This window comes from Pelophylax lessonae (assembly GCF_965119305.1).
Source record: "Pelophylax lessonae genome assembly, chromosome: 3".
NCBI lineage: Eukaryota > Metazoa > Chordata > Amphibia > Anura > Ranidae > Pelophylax > Pelophylax lessonae.
Window position 1 is genome coordinate 298,529,827 of NC_138770.1, and position 19,962 is coordinate 298,549,788.

General features: G+C 44.6%; 1 protein-coding gene across 2 annotated transcripts in view; it reads right to left on the bottom strand.

Annotated features, from left to right (window-relative positions):
• The window catches only part of IL1RAP (interleukin 1 receptor accessory protein), a 415,401-nt gene that overhangs the window by 132,133 nt on the left and 263,306 nt on the right, over window positions 1-19,962 (bottom strand). The gene's annotated exons all lie outside the window — the stretch shown is intronic.

The window sequence follows — 19,962 nt, forward strand, 5'->3', positions numbered from 1 at the left end:
TGCGTTCTGCTTTATCGGCCTATTGCCATGTCCTGGGAGGATGTGCAAAATCAATGACACACATTTAAATGAGGTTATAAAACATACATGTTTTGTACCTGACAATCGCAAAAATTATCATATAAATACAAATAAATAAATAAATAAATACATTTTATTTGGCATGCACAACATACTGAAGTTCTATTATGACAAGTAATGATTCAGCAGTCATTTTGATGAAAAGGCTTAGTCCTAAAAAGAGATGCCTGTCATTCTGTAGTTATTTTTTACAACACTGTAATTTTATTATTCATTGTAGGTTTTATATTTGGAGTTCAATAGCTGCCCAATTTCAGAAGCTTAAAGTACAGCTCCCACCAAAACCAGAAAAACTGAGATGTGACGTCATCTCTATACCTGCCCACAAGGAGGGGTCCTCCATTGGGGTCCTAAACAGCAAGAAATCACTGACCGGGGACAGACCCCATCAACCCCACCAGAAACGTAGAAATGTATTTGGGGTAAAACTACTTTTTAACAGCTTATTGCAATTTACTTATTTAATGAAAAATCTGCTTGCTGCAAAAGACGCTTAGAAGAAATTCATCAGTAAATTTCACATCTGGATGATGGGGACTGATTGTTTTCAGAGTAGAAACTGTTATCTTTCCTTGCTGCTACTTGGGGCATAAGATAAAGGTAATTGTACTAAATAAAAGGGTCACTTTGAGGCTTAGTTCAAACCTCTTCAGGTTGCGGTTGATGTGTTTTCCTGATGTGCTTTACATTTTTTGACACACATTTGAGCCCCGGTTCACACTTATGCGACGCGGGAAGGCTGCAAATTCGCAGCCTGTTCCCGCATCGCAAACGCACTCCTGGCAGTTCACACTGCCATATGCGATACGCTGGGGGTGTCAATGTAATCTTAACGACACCCCCAGTTTGATCGCATATCGCAGTGCGATCTTGCAGTTCGCACAGGATCGGATCGCACAAGTGTGAACCGCTGTGCGAGCCGATCCTGATGCGGCTGCAAAAAAGGGTCCTGTGCGTCTTTGCTGCGGGTGCGGTGCAAATTTAGCCATACAAAGTGTATGGCTAAACTCGCACCACACAGCCGATCGCATGTAATGAAGGAGCAGTGCGCTCCGACATAACATGCGATCGCCGCAGCCACATCAGTGTGAACCGGCACTTAATGGATTTTTAATGTATTTGTTTGCATTTTTAGGAGGTGTCTGTTCTCACACAGGAGAATCCAGCAAGAATGCAGTGAAAAGGCATCAAAAAATGCAAGCACTGTGTTTTTAATGTGTTTCTAATGCGTTTCCATTGAAGTCTATGGAACCAAAAATGCAACCTCCTGTGTGAAAAAAACTGGATTTTTGTAAGAACTTACCATAAAATCCTTTTCTCTGAAGTCCATTGACAGACGCAGCTCTTATGCTTCTTCACTATTGGGTTATGTGCCATCTACAGGAGTAGACTAGGCAGTGAAAAGTTTTCACTCGACACGCCTATAGGGGCTGTACCTTACGACATAACCCCAGGCACACTTTTCACTGCCTAGTCTACTCCTGTAGATGGCGCATAACCGAATAGTGAAGAAGCATAAGAGCTGCGTCTGTCAATGGACGATAGAGAAAAGTCCCTGACCCCTATCAAAAAACACACCAGTTGAAAACGCACACAGAACGTGACCCATAGGAAATCGTGTGAAATGGACTGTAGTGTGTTTCTTCAAAACTGAAAATACACTGCAGAATTTATTGTTGTGAAACTAGAGTAAAGTGTTACTAATCCCAAAAATGTATTATTTTTCAGCTTACTAGTCCTTGGTGTAGTGGCTGCATTCATTTTATTTCTCAAACTTTGTTTTATTTTCACCCTGTATTCATCCAAATAACACACTTCCATTTCCCGGGTGGCTACTACTCCATGGCATCTATGGTTGACACATTAGGCTGCTCTGCTTTTTTGGAATGGGATCGACCGATATTGTAAACAAGGCAGTGAAAGGTACTATTTATGGAGGGATCTGGGGTCTATAAGACCCCAAACCCCTCCTCTGCACTTAAAAGCATTCAAAATGCCAAGTTTGGTTGTTTTGAATACTGTCATTTTCCAAAAATCTGAGGCCTTTAAGGCTCCAATAACCGTAACTGATGTCATGACATCGCTTCCGGGTTGCTACATCAGAGACCCGATCAGAGCCAATTCCGGCTTTTTTTCATGTCTTTGGCCAATAATCGGTCAATCCCTAATTGGTACTTTACAGACTATAGCTAGTAAGGAAGATAGTCTTCACAGTAGCTCACAGAAAGTGACAGGTACATTGCATTTCAGGCAAAATCAACCAGTATTTTCTGCATTTGCTTAACATGTACTTCGCTCATTCTTGGGTTTGGATATGTCGACTGCCAGAAATACGCTTCCTGTCACAGGGTGCAAAAGCACACTGTACTGTATCTTTGGAGGAGCAGTGTTGTAATCTTAGAAAAGGACTACAGAAGAGCTCTCAGTGCACCCAAACGTTTTAGATGTTATGGCCAGCAGCTCCATTTCTGGTCTGTGTGACTCCCAATATCACACATGACCACCATCAGTAGCCTGGACAACACCCCTTGGTCCCCTGGACTACAGAAGATGTCATCATCATGGTGGTTGCATCCTGTGTGGGCTTATTAGAGGAAGTAATGACTACTGTGACAAGCATCCCCTACAGTGGAGGGACACAGCATCGCAGTGTGATCTGATTATGTCATTTTGCTACACCCTGCTGCTGAGGCGACTAGGTGAAGGAATAACCATTATTGCAAAATCATATGTTGCAGAAAGGGGTGTTGTGTTTGGGGTTTAGAAAATTACCTATGTATGCGTCCTGAAACTCTGCTTTAACTTTTTTCATAGCGACAGAGTTTTGTTTTCTTTTTGCAGGGTGATTATGGAACCTGGATAGATTTTAAGCCTTTTTCAGGTACAGTACACCAAAAGAACATGTTTGTTTATGGTATTCGCAAGATCACGTATGAAACCATTTTTAATTCAGCATTTCACTCAAAAAATTGCTCTGGGCAATTTTTCAACAACAAATATCGCTCTTACTATAGAATAATCTGAATATTTTTATTAAGTGTAAAATGAATCCTTTCTCTAGGTGGTGTAAGTTTTTTTATCTCTTTGCTTCTTTTGTTTCCTTTTTTGTATCAATTTTGTTGCCAATTTTGTCACAATTTGTTACACGGTACTTCAACATAACATTCTTTATGTTAAAGATAAAAATAGAATCCACTTAAATGTTGCCTTCCTCTTCTCCTACTAACATGCTTCAGAAAATAATGAGGCCCAATGAACTGAAACTGAGTAAATGAGAGAAGTGAGTTCATACTGAACACTGTGTACCCCCCTCTTTTGTTCAAAAAATGCAGACGATTAGGTTTAAAATCTCAGATCAGCCCTGCTACTACAAAAAAAAATTAAAAATAAAACAGCTAAAGACAGATCAGATTCAATTAGCAGATCAGGCTGAAAACACTACTTAGGGGGACTGTAAGCCTAAAATGCGTTCTCAGCCCTGTTGTAAAATTGACATCTCATGATACCTGGTCATAAATCAGTTTGCTAATAACGGTTGTTAAATTGTTGTCAAAACATTCCTTGGTCCAGTGTTTTTTCCTAAAGGGTCAATAAGCATTGTGAATAATTCATAAAATTATCTAGCAGAATAAACACTGATAAGTCTGGCATTACTTGACATGATACTACCCAGTGCTCAACTCTGTCATATTTCACAATAAGTAACTTTTAACCGAAAGAATAAAATTTACAAGTACATGACATTAGACAAAGACAATAAGCATAATCCATGACAGAGTCCATTTACAATAAAGGACATGCCATTTTGGTTTCTTGAGCTTTTCCAATTATCAACAATAGAAAAACAAAGAACATGGACATAGACAATACCTAGCAATTTGCTGTTCTGTGCACTATGACAGTTATAAGGTGTATTCCAAGGTACTTACATTATGTAAAATCCATATTAGGAAAACAATGCTGTGACAGTCATAATTTTTCTCTCTTCCCACTTTTTTTTTTTTAAACACTTTATTGAAAACTTTTATAAGCATACAAGTAAGGTTACAAAGAGTGTATAAAAACCAAGATAATGTGTAAACAAACATCATTAGTTGGAACAATAACAAGCACCAAATGACATGCAACTCATGGCGAGTAAACCGGTGATGTTCAATTGGGGAAAACACAAGAGCAAGCAAAAAAAAAAATAAAAAACAAACAAACTAAGGAATAGGACGGTTTGTGCGTTATAAAAAGTGTTTGAGTACCAGTAAGGGTCTGAACTGAGGGTATTTGTACGCCCAAAAGAAAAATGATACTCTGGAACCCCTTGGCCAAATCGTGGTCGAAAAGTGGTCCATGCGACTGGAACCAGGGGGGCCCCCGGGCACACAATGGGGGGTCAGGCACCCCCAAGGGGAACACACTGTGCCCAAGGCCCCAGAGTGTGTGCCCGAGGGGACTGAAAGAGGACCAACTTAGAAACATAATGAGCGGGGGGGGGGGGGTTATACAGAAAAGTAAACCGGGGAGGGCTGGTAAAAGGTAGGTGCATATGGTTAACTGGTGTCTCCTAAAACCCTGGTACTACAATACTACAGGAGGTGGGGGAGAGGTAGAAGGGTAGGGACGATGAGACAGGGACATAATGATGGGAGACGAGGAAAAAAAAGAGAGAAAGAGAAGAGAAAGAAAAAAAAAAGGGGGGAGGGTGAAGAACAGGGAGAGCCTGTCACTTCTGTGACTAAAAGGAAAGGACGCAGCCGGTTAGCCTGATGCTTCCATTAATTCACTGTATTCGGAGGAGAGGGAAAAGTGGAGCCAAGTGGCCCAAGTGGTGTAAAATTTGTCAGGGGAATCGTGGGCTTGGTGGGTCAGGTCTTCCATCTACGCCACCCTCCCCACTCTACGGAGCCAGTCCGCAACGGTGGGAGGGGAGGGAGAGAGCCAACAACACGGAACGCACATTCTCGCTGCATTAATGAGGTGGAGGGTCAACGATTGTTTGTAAGCTTTTTGTGGTATGGATGTGTGGTGGAGAAGGTATTGAGCCGGGGAGAAGACTGGGGAGTAGGTAGTGATGTGCCTGATAAGAGAATGGACCTCCTGCCAGAAGGGTTTTATAAGAGGACAGTCCCACCAAATGTAGAGCAGGGTACCGGTGTGACTGTTACACCTCCAACACAAGGGGGAGGCATCCGACGAAAACTTGTGTAGAATATCTGGGGTCCAATACCATTTGGAAAAGATTTTAAAACCACTTTTTTGCACATATACGTTCCTGGAGCCCTTGTGCATGTGGGTGAAAATCCTATCCCAGTCCTCACCACTAAGTGAGATGGCGAGGTCCTCTTCCCCACGATCACAGAGACGTGCGATCCTAGGGGGAAGTCTCGGCGATAGGAGGGAGTATAAGCCGGAGATTAAGTGACGTTGGGGTGTCGTACGAGCGCAAAGGTCCTCAAAGGGGGTATTGTTCCTATACCAGGCATTGAGGTCATTGGTATGTAGTAGGAAGTTTCTAATTTGCAGGTAATTGAAGAATGGAATTTTGCACTTGGGGAATCTTCGTGATAGGTCTGAGTATGTGAGAAGGGAACCACCCTGAAAGAAATGAGCTGCCCTATGCGGGATGTCCGACAAGGGTACAAACGGATCAAGGCGAACCACGCCTGGAGTGAAGTCCGGGTTTTGGCATAGGGGGACCATAGGCCCCCCGGTCTCGAAGATATGTCCTTAGTCTTACAGAGCTGACAAAAAATGAGTAGGGTAGGGTGCATAAGGGGGTGTTTCGGGCACGGCGCCGGAGTTGAATTGGGGCTAGACCACGGTAGGAAGTGTATGGGATAGGGGGACATAGAGTCTTCAAGGTTCACCAAGTCCTTCGTAAGGCGACCATTGTGCCAGTCCACAATCCTAGATAAGTGACAGGCCCAATAGTACCTTTGTAAGTGAGGTAGGCCCAGTCCCCCGGAAAACTTTGGTGCGGTTAGGAGATCCCAAGACAACCTAGGGCGCTTAGAGCGCCAGATAAAGGTGGAGCATACTCACCGATAAGTTTGAAAAAATACAGGGGGGATTTTGATGGGAATCGTTTGAAGGACATATAGCAGCCTAGGGAGGATGTTGATTTTTATGATGGCCATTCTGCCAAACCACGAGAAGGACCCACCCTCCCATTTAGTCAAATCAGACTTGACTTCCATGAGGATGGGGGTGAAGTTCTTTGTGTATAAGTCGGATAGCTTGGCAGGGATCTGGGTACCCAGATATGTGATGGCCTGAGAGTCCCACCGGAAAGGGAAGTTTTGCTGGCAGAAAGATTGAAGGTGCACTGGTAGGGAAACATTCAGTGCCTCTGACTTCGTGTAATTTATCTTGAGGTTTGAAAGTGCTTGGAACATGTCCAGGTCCTTCAGGAGGTTTGGCAAAGTGGTAGCTGGTCGTGTAAGAAATAGTAAGATATCGTCGGCGTAGGCCGCGAGTTTGTAGGACTTGGCTCCTACAGTCACGCCACTAATGTCCGGGTTCGAATTGAGCTTGCAAAGTAAGGGTTCTAGGGGAAGGATAAAAATGAGGGGGGATAAGGGGCAGCCCTGGAGTGTGCCATTCGACATAGAGAAGGCATCCGACAGGTGATCATTGACTCGCACTCTTGCCGTGGGACCAGAGTATAGGGCTCGGATAAAGTCTAGCATCCTGCCGGAGATGCCAATGGCCTCCAGGGTTGCGATCGTGTAGTCCCACGCCACCCTGTTGAATGCCTTCTCTGCGTCGAGCGACAGGAGGAAGCCTGGTGTGTGGGAAGAGGTGAGCCAATAGTGGATATTGAGGGCCTTAATGGTGTTGTCCCTGGCCTCACGACCAGGGACAAACCCCACCTGGTCTAGGGAGATGACGTCGGGGATAAGATGTAGGACACGGTTTGCTAGAATTTTAGCGTAGACTTTATATCTACATTAAGTAAAGAAATGGGCCTATAGTTTGTCACTAAGGATGGATCTTTGTCGGGCTTAGGTATCACAACAATTTGGGCCTCCAGGAGGTCAGGGCTTAGGGTCGGGGAGTCTGGGAAGGCATTAAAGAAGGGTGTCAGTGGGGACAATAGGAGCTCCGGAAAGGATTTGTAATATCCCACCTTGGGCCCATCAGCGCCCAGGCACTTGCCTGGCTTGAGTTGCTTGAGGGCCAATGAGATGTCATCCGCGGTTATAGGGGCATCAATGGATTTGAGATCCTCGGCTGAAAGCGGAGAAGGGAGTATTGCTGCAGAAAGGACTTAATGCGATTGGCACAGTCTACGGACGAGTGTCGGGGGGGAGGGGGCTGGAGGTAAGTTGTACAGGGAGCAGTAATAGGAAAGAAATTGGTCAGCTATGTCGGTAGTAGAGGACACCTTGCGACCCCTGGAGTCAGTGAGAGAGTGGATAAATCTAGCGGCTCTCCGAGATTGGAGCGCCCTCGCCAGCATGCTGCCCAATTTGTTACCATATTCGTAGAAGTTGCGCTGCATCAGGGCGAATTTACATTTCGTGGATCTAACTAATTTGTTCAGGAGGTCCTGCCTAGCTTGTGTGAGGGCTGTCAGGGTTTGTTCCGCAAGAGAGTGCTTATGAGAGCGTTCGAGAGTTTGGATGCAAGCAGTGAGAGAGGCGATGCGCGCCCTCCTCTCTCTGTGTCTCTTTGCTGCCAGGGCAATGAACTGCCCCCTGACTACACACTTGTGCGCCGAGTGATCGGGGATGTCTCAGAGGAGTCATTTTCCGCAAAGTATTGGCGCAGAGTGGTGGCAATTTCGGTGTTACAGTGTGGATCAGACAAGAGTGAGTTGTCCAGGCACCAGGCGCGGGAGCGTCGGGGGTCTGACCCCAGGTAGAGTGTGATGGAAACAGGGTGGTGATCCGAGAGGACCATGGGGTCTATGGATGCGTGCAACAAGGACGGAAGAGCATGTTGGGAAATAAAGACGTAGTCGATCCTGGAATATTTTTTTGGGGGTGGGAGAAGAACGTGTAATCACGTACGTCGGGGTTCAGTGTACGCCATGGGTCGTGCAACAGGAGGTCTTGCAGTAGGGTCTTAATAGCACGTAGTGCCGAGTACGGCAGTGTGGAGGAGCTCGACGAGACGTCGAGCAAAGGGGAAAGGGCAATGTTAAAGTCGCCCCCCACCACCAGCGTCCCAGCCTGGAATTCCGTTAAAAGGGAAAATGTACGTCGGAAAAAAAAGGGATGACTGTTTATTTGGGGCATAAATATTCGCAAAAGTGAACATTTGACTTTTAATGGTGTATTTAACGAAAAGGAACCTGCCATCAACGTCCGCTTTAGTGTCAATCGGAAGCATCGGGCATGACTTAGAGAATAGGATAGAGGTGCCTTTTGACTTGGTGTCTGCTGCAGCGGCATGGAAAACCATTGGGTATTGGTTGTTTTGTAGTTTGGGTATCGCATCCGCCCTGAAATGGGTTTCTTGCAGAAACACTACATCCGCCATGGAGCGGCGCAGCGTGAGAAGCAAGTTGGAGCGATGTTCGGGTATGTTAAGGCCGCAAATGTTTAGGTAGAGGAGCTTTAGCGCATCCTTGGGCGATGCAGGAGCACGAGCAGAAGGACGGGAGGGCTTAGGCGGGGGAACCATCTGTGGCGGAGAGAGAGTGGGTGATGAAGAGAAAGGGAAGGGGGAGAGCGGAGGAAAGAGGAGGAGAGAGAGAAAGAGGGAGAAGAAGAAAAAAAAATGGGGGGGGGGCAGGAGACACACAGAGGAGGGTTGGGAAGGAGAGGGGAAGGTGATGGGGGGGGGGAGGTAGAACTAGGCTAGCTCAGGGAAGCGGCCCGGTATCTGGGGGACTTGCCCATCAGCAGCGGGGCCGCGATACCAGAGGAGTAGTGAGCCTTGCACAAGAACAGGTAGCCGAAATGAGAGATGTATCAATAAGGGACACTAATGGGGGTTGGAGTAGACCTAACTGGGACCTGAGGCCTAAGGACCAGTATAGGGTTAACATTGTCGGAAGCCATGAGGTAAGAGGGCAATGAATGTGTAGGCAAGGTAAGTATACATGACAATCGGGATTGCATAGGTGGTAACACACAACTTCAGTACACAAAAGAACATCCTATCCAGGGAACTTAGATAACCGGGACAAAGAACCTGGGGCGGAGGGGGAATGAGGGCAACATGGCAGTAAAGGAGCCTCTCCATGGAGACCAAATGGTGAGGTGAAAAATGTGTATTGACCAACATGTACCATGACCCCCTGTGACCCTAAGCCTATACTTGTAAAACACAGGGTCAAAAGAGGAGAAGGATGAAGAACTTGGCATTGCAACAATATAAAAATTTAAGGGTGCTCCCGTGGTAAGCGGAGACGACCTCCCCCATCCCCAAACTGGTAGAGGAGGGGGGGAGGATACAACCCCGCCCTTGCCCAGCTCGGGAGCAGCGCGACCCCCCGCCACACAGCTTATGGCAAATTGTGAATGTCACCACGGCATGCAGGAGCATGGCCCTCACAGGGTGTCAGGCCATCAAGGCGAGACAGGCGGGGCCCCGGCAAGCACCCTGAACGCCTATCAATGATAGAAAAAAGAAAAAGAGTTGGGGACGTATGGGGGGGGGGGGTAGGGTGAGTCACCCCATCTCCCACTCTGTGTGGCAGGATGAGAAGCGCGCACCTCCCGAGCCAGGAGGATTAGACCAATCAATAAAAAACAGGCATAAACAAAGGTGCATAGTGAGCAGGATGAGGTCGGTCAGCGCCATGGCGGGCCAGTTGGGCCACTTAGCCATAGGCGTGGGCCGACCCCTTCCCTCTTAGGTCTCGTGCACAAGGGCCCTAAGACATTGATTTTTTTTTTTTTTTATGTGGCTTGGACCGCCAGGTGCTGCATGCAGGCAACCTATGTAAGTGTATGAAGACGCAGCGGCTGCATGGGCACAGTCACTGATTAAAGCTTGAGAGTTGTGTAGGTGACTACTCACAGGCACGCAAACGTGTGTGAAATTAGGAAGAGTGCATGTTTCTGTACAGCCGCTACTTCTCAATACACTTACAAAGGCTGTCTGCACACAGCACCTGATGGCACAAACTGTATAAACAAACAGCCAATTCATGGTGTGAATGAGGTCTAAATATTGTCTAAGAAAAAATTAATCTCAACTCTGTTGCTCACAAGAATTATGATTTTCAATCCAATTACCCCAATTTTAGCAATTTTTTAGGGCACTCCCAAGCATATTGCATAATGGTTACTGTATGGAGATGAGTTTAAAAACACCTGGTTACACTAAGGCCCCAATCACAATTTGGTTTTCCAGCAACATGTTTTCTTGGAAACCCCAAATGTAGATAGCAATCATACAGTTTGTTGCATGACAACCGCATCAAATGCGCATTTCAAAAACACACAAGGCTAACTGCAACTAAAGATGCAGGAGCTACTTTGGCACGTTTGTCGTGTGTAGGGCAGACCATTCAAGTGAATAGGCTGCCCTTTGCTGTGTGCAAAAAAAAAAAAAAAAAATGCAATGCGCAGAAGGTGTGAATGCAGCCTAATGTATAACAAGGTAACAATAGGTTTAGGACCAAACACACCTATATTGTGAGGGGCAAAAAGCTGAGACAATCAATATGTTGGTTGTCACACTGTAAAATATGGTCATCAGGGAATACAGATATATTGTGGCCGATGAAATATAATACATTTGCCAATTCCCTTTCAATACCTCCCACCCCTTAGCTCTCTTGATTGGGTGAGGATTGGCTCACCTCTGATTTCCTCTGAGGGATCAACAAAAAACTTCCAGCATCTATAGTTTAGAGATCTCAGTTTTACATTGAAATTCTGCACATTCCTGAAAACCAGTGGCTGTTTGAATTGGGCTTGGTACCTACCAAAACTAGGCCCCTGTCCTCAAAAAAATGTCCTAAAGTGTAGAAGAGAAGTGGGGGGAAAGAGGACATGAAGCAGAACTTCCCTTTCAGAGTAAAGTTCCACTTTAACTGACTCCAGTGACGATCACGCTGATTCTGCTGGCACTTAGATCTGTGTGTGGGATGAGACGGAGTCCATTGTCACAATGCTAATAGTTTGCTTAAATAAAACTTTTCATTACACATCTTATTTTGGGCCAATAACATTGTCAATGGTCTCTGTGCTTCGCTATGCTATGCAGGTTGATTGTGACTGGTGGAAGGGGCTAGCAGTGTGCTCTACATAGCTTCCTGAAAATAATCACAGCATGCCTCAGAGTTCCTCTCAAGAGTCCTCAGCCCAGGAGGAAATATTGCTTAAATACAAGAGGCATGTGCATCCGTGCATGAATCTTAGTATGTTTTGTGTATTTCTTCCAGATCTGTGCAATATTCTAGTGTGAAACTTTGCTTCCGTTTGTGGAGTTTCCTATATTAAAGACCAGTCACGGGTCTTGTGTGGGGAGGATCAGAGGATTAGGTAAGTATATCTCTGTTCCCCAATCCCCTAGTTAAAAGCAAGTAGTTTGCCCACAGTTGGGCTTTAAAAATGTATTTAGCATATTGATAAAGGGGGAAAGGGAGTAACTAATCAATGTAAATTATGAACAGATTAAAGAGAAACTTCAATTAAACTTGATCATTTTTTTTAAAAATACATGAGGTGTGTAAAAATTTAATTCCAATTTCAATTACGTGGTATCCACTTCATTTTCTAAAATCTGCCTTTTTCAATGAAAAAATTGTCCAGTAACTGCAATGTCACTGTGGCCATTTTGAATGAGGGCAGCTGAACTCAGTGCCCTTTCTCTTCCTGGAATTTCAGCTACTTCTCCACTCCCTGTAATGCCCAATCTCATGCATGCGCACTATGGATGCAGTGGCGCGTATGCACTGTATGATCGCAGTGCTGCACACTATGGACACAGTGCTGTCTGTGTGAACCCTCCTCCACTCACTGGAGATCTAATTTAAAAAATCCAGAAGACACCTAAGATTTGACGATAATATCCCAGAACTCAAGGGGACGAGAGCTTCCTACATCTATTGCCTAGACATAGGAAGACCAGAACTGCAAAATAAAAAAAAGGCATTTAGAGGCAGAAAAAAAATGGATTTTTGACTTACCGTAAAATCCATTTCTCTTTAGTTCATTGACAGACACAGCTCCTGATATTCATACCCACTGGGTTATACTGCCCCTTACAGGAGTAGGACACTAGGCAGAAAATAATTCTAGCTACACCCATGGGCAGTCCCAAGGGGTGTACTCCCTCTCTCTGCTATAGCCACTCAGTTTTGTTACAAGCGGTGTCAGGAGAATTATAACTCCAAAGAGGGGTGGGTGCTGTGTCCGTCAATGAACATCAGAGAAATAGATTTTACAAAAAGTCGAAAATCCCATTTTCTCCTTCATTCATTGACGGACACAGCTTCTGATATTCATAACTATTTGGACGTCCCAAAACAGTGTTAAACATGAGAACAAAAAAATTCCCAAGGCTAAACATTAGCCAACCAGGCAACAGGAGCTCAACCAAACAACTGGAGCTCACCTGAAAAAAACAACACACTCTTAAAGAGGATCAGGTCCTCTTAAACAGCAGCTTGCAAAACCTTGCGGCCAAAAGAAGCATCCGCAGATGCCAACATATCAACTTTATAAAACTTTGTAAAAGTGTGCACCAACGACCAGGTGGCCGCCTTGCAAACCTGCGCCATTGACGCCTGATGACAGAAGGCCCAGGAGGCACTAGGCACCCTAGTAGAGTGCACCTTGACAGGAAAAGGAGGAACCTGACCCCTAATGAAATAGGCCTAAACCGCCGTCTGTCTGATCCATCTGGAAATGGTCGCAGAGGAAGCGGACAATCCTTTTTGTGGTCCATCCGTGAGCACAAAGAGAGAGAGTCTGACTTCCTGAAAGACTCCATAGTTGCCAGGTAATAGCCCGGACCACATCAAAGGCATGCAAGGCAATTTTCTTTGGATGTTTAGGCCTGGGACACAGAGAAGGCAACACAATGTCTTCATTCAAATGAAAATCAGAGGCAACCTTTGGAAGGAACGATGGAAAGGGGTGAAGAACCACCTTATCCCTGTGAATCACCAGGTAAGGTGAATGACAGGATAATGCAGCCATTTCCGAATGTGACGGACAGGGGTATCAGATTCCTGTCCTTCTCACTAACTCTTGACAAAGGACCAGCCAATCTCACAACCTGCTGTCACTTACGTATCAATGCCACTCTCAGCTGCACCCTGCACAAAGATTTTCCAGCTTGCGGGACCAAAATCTAAGTACCAGTAGGCACTTAATTAAGCAATTAACCATTTCAATGGCACCACCTCCAGTTTGTCAGAGCGGGAGGAAGCTCGCATTTTTAGAAATACCAATTATGATTTTAGAATTATCGTCTGTTACACACACTGTCTCCACAGACAGGTATGTTCATAGGATTTATTCTATACAGTAGCACTCTTCAAGAGACAGGTTCTTGGTTAGCTTGCATTAAGAGCTTAGGGAAAGGTTAACAAACTTTTCAAAATACGGTTTTAATAATGAAAAGGTCAAAGTTGGTGCAAAAAATATATATTTACAGAAAAAAGGTGTTTCAAAGAAATAGAGACATAATTCAGAAATAGAAAAATAAGACAGAATTGAGGAAGAAGAATACTTGCAGTCAATGTCCTAGGTGTTATCAGATTTCAGTCGATGAGCCAGGTGTGATCGGTTCTCAAACTTGGTGGATGTTCCTGCTTTGATGTTACCATGAGAACTCATCACTGGTTAGGGGTCTCCCTTTTTCACTGGGATCAAAGGGGTGTTGACAGATGCCCCTGACCAATTAAAATGGAGTGGCCCTGGGCTGTCCTGGGGTTATGACAATATCAGGTCCCTCCTCTTTGGACAGTTTTATATCACTATTCATATCTTGAAGTATATATTGGTTACATTCTTTAAACTGATAGTTTTTAATTCAGTATGTAATTTTGCATCCAGGGATACCAAACACAGAATATCTCAGATAAACGTGTCATCCAGGGAATATCTGACAGCTATCTTCTATTCTATATGTGATAGGGTGGTCATGCATGATCTTAATTTGTTCAGTATGACATTTCTCATCCAAATATATACTTATTGTTACTGTGTCATGTTCCTGTCTGAGTTTATGAATCGTGTGTGTATTTGTTAAGTTTTGAATTAGCAGAGTTCTCTGATCGCTATTTACGACCCCTATTAGTTCTGGTTATCCTTAATGGATTTGGTCAAAGTTTTACGATAGGCTTTAATCATTTACGATTAAATGAGGTGGGGAGGGGGATAATATCGCTGGGTGTATAACTGTTCTGCAAGACTGTCATGGCTGACCTATAGGCCCCTTTCACACAGGCGGACCGTTCAGATCCACCTGTCCGTTTTTTTGGCGGATCTGAACGGTCCCCCCATGCATCCCTATGGGGCATCGGATGTCAGCGGAGACATGTCCGCTGACATCCGATCCGAGCCATCAAATCTGGAAGGATGGAAACCCTATTTTCCATCCGTCCAACGGATCAGATGAGATGGGACCGGATGAGAACGGACCGACGGTCTGTTCCCATCTGATTCCCCCATAAAGATGTATGGGGAACTGACAGCTGCGTCTCCGCACACAGCGCGGAGAACAGCTGTCATCCTCCTGCTCAGCGGGGGTTCGGCGGATTGATCCCCCGCTGAGATAAACGGAGTCTGTCCGACGGACGGATAGTGTGAAAGAGCCCATAATGATTGAACAAAATGGCCGCTTGCTACAGCTTTTCGTGTGTCCAGTGCGGGATATCATTACACTGACATCCTGCGCGAGGTAATAGCCACTAAAAAGGCCGCCTTCTGGGACAGCGTAAGCAGGGGAATCTCCCGAAAATTTTCGAAGGGAGGCTTCTGTAGAGCTAAAAGCACCAAATTAAGTACTTGGTACTCAAGGCCAATTTCTGTTCAACCCTCCATTGAAGGAAGGTCAAGATCTGAGCCACCGAGAAGGAGCGAGGAAGAACCCCAAGAGACTCACACCACGCAATGTACGTCTTCCACTTAAGATGGTAGATCTTCCTATAACTAGATTTCCTAGCTTTCAACAGTATAGGAAAACCCGACTCAGATAAACCCCTATCGTTCAGCACCTGGCGTCCAACAGCTAAGCCGTCAAAGCCAGGGACTGTAAAGCAAGATGGAAGATCGGTTCTTAGAACAGCAGATCCTCCCTGAGAGGAAGCTGCCATGTCAGCAAATACACTATCGCAAAGGGGTTGATGCCGCTCCACGTGAGAGATAAGTATCCAATCTGTGCTGGGTGCACATCTAGTCCGTTGACCATGGAAGCAGCAATTGTATAAGAAATGGTTTGACAGCACTACGGTGTCAGTGGATGAATAAGTGAACCGGATTCGTGCTGTTTTGAGGCATCTGTTCAAATAAAGACTTTTTATCCACTGACACTAGAGTGCTGTCAAACCATTTCCTATACAAGGAACGTCGGCGACCAGCCACACCAGACCAGTGTACCAAGCCCAGGGAGGACAGTCCAGAGCCACTAAGATGACCAGAATCCCTTCTGCCTCAAACCTGCGTAGAAATCTTGGCAGAAGCTTGAGAGGAGGGAAGGCGTAAATCAGACAATACTGACCCCACGGGGGCCACCAGCGCGTTTGTGGATCTGCAAACCTCTGCACCTTTCTGTTGAGCCGAGACACCAACAGATCCACCTCGGGGGTGCCCCACCAGAGACACAGCTGATGAAACCCCTCCGGATTAAGGGACCACTCCCCGTGGTCCAACACCTGCCGACTGAGGTAATCCGCCTGTCAATTCCCCACCTGGGAATGTGTATGGCAGAGAGGGCTGTAATGAACCGTTCTGCCTACCTTAGAATGGCGGCTACGTCCAGAGCCACCAGAACACTTCTTGTGCCCCCTTAGTAAGCAGATGCGAGACCAAAGGGTAGCGCCAAAAACTGATAATGCGCCTCTCCCACAGCAAAGCGGAGAAAACACTGGTGACTGGCAAATATTGGAATGTGAAGATAGGCATCCATGATATCTATAGAGAAGAGGAAAACCCCCTGATGTAGGGGTGCCACCACGATTCGAAAAACCTCCATTCTGAACTTCTGTACTCGCACAAAGCAGTTTAGCGCCTTGAGGTCCAGGATTGGACGCACTTTCCCTACATTCCTGGGAACTGTGAACAGGTTTGAGTAAAAACCCCGAAAACGTTGTGAGGTCGGAACCCGGACAATCAACCCTTGAAGGAACAGGTCTTTTACCGCCCCAAACAGGCTCTGTAAGCGGTTTGGAAACAGGTGCCAGTTGGAAAAAAAAAACCTTGCCGAGGGACAAGAGCGAAACTCGATCTTGTGGCCGGACCGAATGACTTTGTGGACCCACTTGTCTTGTACCCGGAAAGTCCACAGGTCCGGAAACCAGCGAAGGCGTCCCCCCACCCTTGATGCAGGTGAGGGCGCACCCTCATGCAGAAAGAGCCTTGTCCCCAGGCCTGGAGAAGCCCGATTTTGCCTTGCCAGACCAGGTTAATTTGGATCCTCCAGAAGAGGCCCTGAAAGGCTTCGAGCCTTTGTCAGTCAACCCCAAGGGACAAAAAAACTTCTTATGAGCTGAGAAGGAAGGCCCACATCTACGATGAGGTTCATTGCCCTTAGTAGCCTGCGGAAGAAAAGTACTTTTCCCCCTGTGAGACCTTTATTTATGTCATCCAGGGTAGCTCCAAATAGGCGATCTCCTTGAAAAGGAAAATCAGTCAAGGGCTTTTTTAGAAGTCTGATCCGCAGACCAGCACTTGAGTAAAAAAAACACACAGAAGGACCACTGCCAAAACAGAGGCGAGCCATCAGGGGAGCCACATCCAAAGAGGCATCACAGATAAACAGCAGGCCCCTGGTCCACCAGCTCGGCAAAGGCAGGGGAGAGCTGTTCCCCCTCCAGGTCACAGTGTAAGAGTCCAATCAGATTCAGGATCTGAGGAGACAGATGAGGCAGCGGAAGGTGGGGGGGTGTCTTCTGCTAGCCCATCGCCCGCAAGCCACCTCCACCCGGAACACAAGGGACTCCGGAACTGCCATCAGTGCATAAATGGATGCAGGGTTGGGACCCGAAAGGCCCCACAGCCTCAGAGAGGAGATTAGGTGGGGAAATGTGCTCCAAAGACTCCATGAGTCACCAGGGGGACGCCACAAGAAGTGTAAAGCACTGCTAAGGGACAATCCCCAAAAGAGAAATGCGAATTTTCAATCCATTGAATTTAAAGGAGAAGCAACTTAAACTGATTGAAGGTTCACTTTAAGGTTCACGTCCCCTCCCGCTCCTTGTAATGACAGCCGATCGGCTTCTCAGCCGCATCAGTTGTCATTATAAGTCAGCTGACCGTCGGCTATGGACACCGGTACTGGGGTGATGCCTCTAGCTGCAGGCATCACCCCGGTACATGCACTTTCCCTAAATATCGGCAATATTGGTAACCTCAGGGGCCGATTCCGATATATTGGGGAAAGTGCATATCAGCCACCGATATATCGGTGTTGCCGATAATCGGTTGATCTCTAATATACATACACACACAAACACAGTATATAATATAATTTGGTTGGTAGTGTTCTCTTTTTTACATATGTAATTGAACACTATTTCTTTTTTTTTTTATACACTGTATACACACAGTATACATAGGAGAAGGAGAAACGAGGAAAAAAAAGACTAAAATAGTGAAAACGTTTTTTTTAACCTATGATTTTGTGTTTTTTTTTTTTTTTTTAAAGATTTTACAATGGGCTAACACAGAATATGATTAGTTTTGTTCTAAGCCATTTAGCAGATATGTAAACAACAAGCAGATTGTGAAGCCTCATAAACAAAGAAGTGTCATCAATCACAGGATGGCAAAGAAATCCTCTCCTGTACAGGAGTTACTTAGCAGAATGATCTCTCCAAGGAATGGGTAATTCCTTCATTCTGCTGCACTGTGATTGACAGGTTTCCATTATCGGACTTTCTTAGGCCGGTGACTGTAGGAGACAGCAGTTCATTCTGATGTGTCATAGATGGATGATATTGGCCTCACTTAGTACACTGCTAAACCTTCAAGTGTCACATTTAAGCCACTTGATTCATGTGTAGTTTCCACTACGTGTAATTATTTATAGGATAAAGTGAACGGTGGTTGCAGAATATTAATGACGTACCGAACAACATTTTGCTTGCCTTAGTGCCCAGTTCTTCAAATTAACACATGCTGTGCCACCTACCCTAATGAGTACAGATTTTTCCCTTGCAGTTAAACAATTACTTCAAAATGATTTGACCTTGATGACTGAATACCACTCCGAATGTAAAATAAAAGTATAATTTTTGAATCTAGCTTTTGATTGTCCTCTTAGGATTATCCTATGGGGCATTTCTAGATATTGTTTGACTCTCAAATTACAATTTAAATATGTATATCCACTGATAACCTCTAATAAAGGCCCCTTTTCCATTTTAAAAACACTGTTCTAACACGAGAATCATAAATGTGCTCCTTTGTAATAATATACATAAAGTATATGTCAATGCATAGGTACAGTATATTGATGCATGGACACAGATACTGAAGGCAACCATGGCAGGGAAGCTTGGAACACATAACATCTATTATATGTATAACTTTATTTTTCTTCTATCTTAGCTCATGGAACTTAGTGGGAATCACTTCAAGTAAGCTGTTTTTCCTGCTGGTTCATATATTTAAACTCTATTCTATTCAGACATGCACTAAGGATGTCACTTGGGCAGGAAGTAAGGAGTAATTAACCAAAAGAGGACACATAAAAAAAGTTTAAAAATTAAAATGGTTAATAAATACATAAAACATTCTAACATTTCTCCGCTTCAATAAAATTGCAAGCATTGGTCGAAATGGTCTTGCAAACTAGGGGGAGCTATATTGAAAAAGGCATAAAATCATTTATGAATTCAGATGGTTTAATTAGCTGAAATCTATCTTTATACTGAGTTGCCACATTCCATGTGAAAGCTAAAATCAGGCTAGCAATCTTTACACTGACTGACAAGCAGGAGAGTTCTTTATGTTGACATCACCAATATGGTGACGTTCACCAGTAATCTAAAGAAGCAAACAGTAAGTAGGGTGGTGGCATAAGAAGAGCAATTGATCTACAAATCTTTAGGCAGGTAAGGTAGGTTTTATTGAAAGGACGTGTTTCAACTTGCATAGTCAAATAGTTAAAATAAAAAAACACAAATCCATCTAGTATTATATTTTATTATTTAAACAATAATTTAATAAAATGATACCTTTTATTTACAATTCTATAAACGTTTACCCAAGATGTAAATAAATAAATAAAAAGAATATAGTATTATTGTCACTGGTCTTACTTCAATGATATTTATAATCATATATTATTCTCATACTTTTACCATTTTCAATTCTATATGAAAACTGTCTATTAATTTAAACCATGTGTAAATGCATGGGGTACAGCACCTAAGCATCTCACTTGCATCCCACTACTGTCTGGAACTGGTGAGATTACAGTACTACTCTGTGCCCACTACCTGTACCACTGTATTGGGAGCATGCCCTGTATTTGTACTTCTATGATACTGTAGCAGGACTGTATTACAGTACAGTATTATCCCTGTGACCCAGCATGAGCTCATGTGGACCTCCCATTCAATTGTGTGTGCTTTGAAACCATTTTTTATTGTTATACTGAAGTTGGTCAGTACTGTATGAGGTTTGTACTGCTGTCTATATCCTCATGAATTTTTTTGGCTGGAGTTACACTTAAAAATTTACATGTTCCGACTTACAAACAAATTTGACTTAAGAACAAACCTACAGTCCCTATTGTGTTCATAACCCG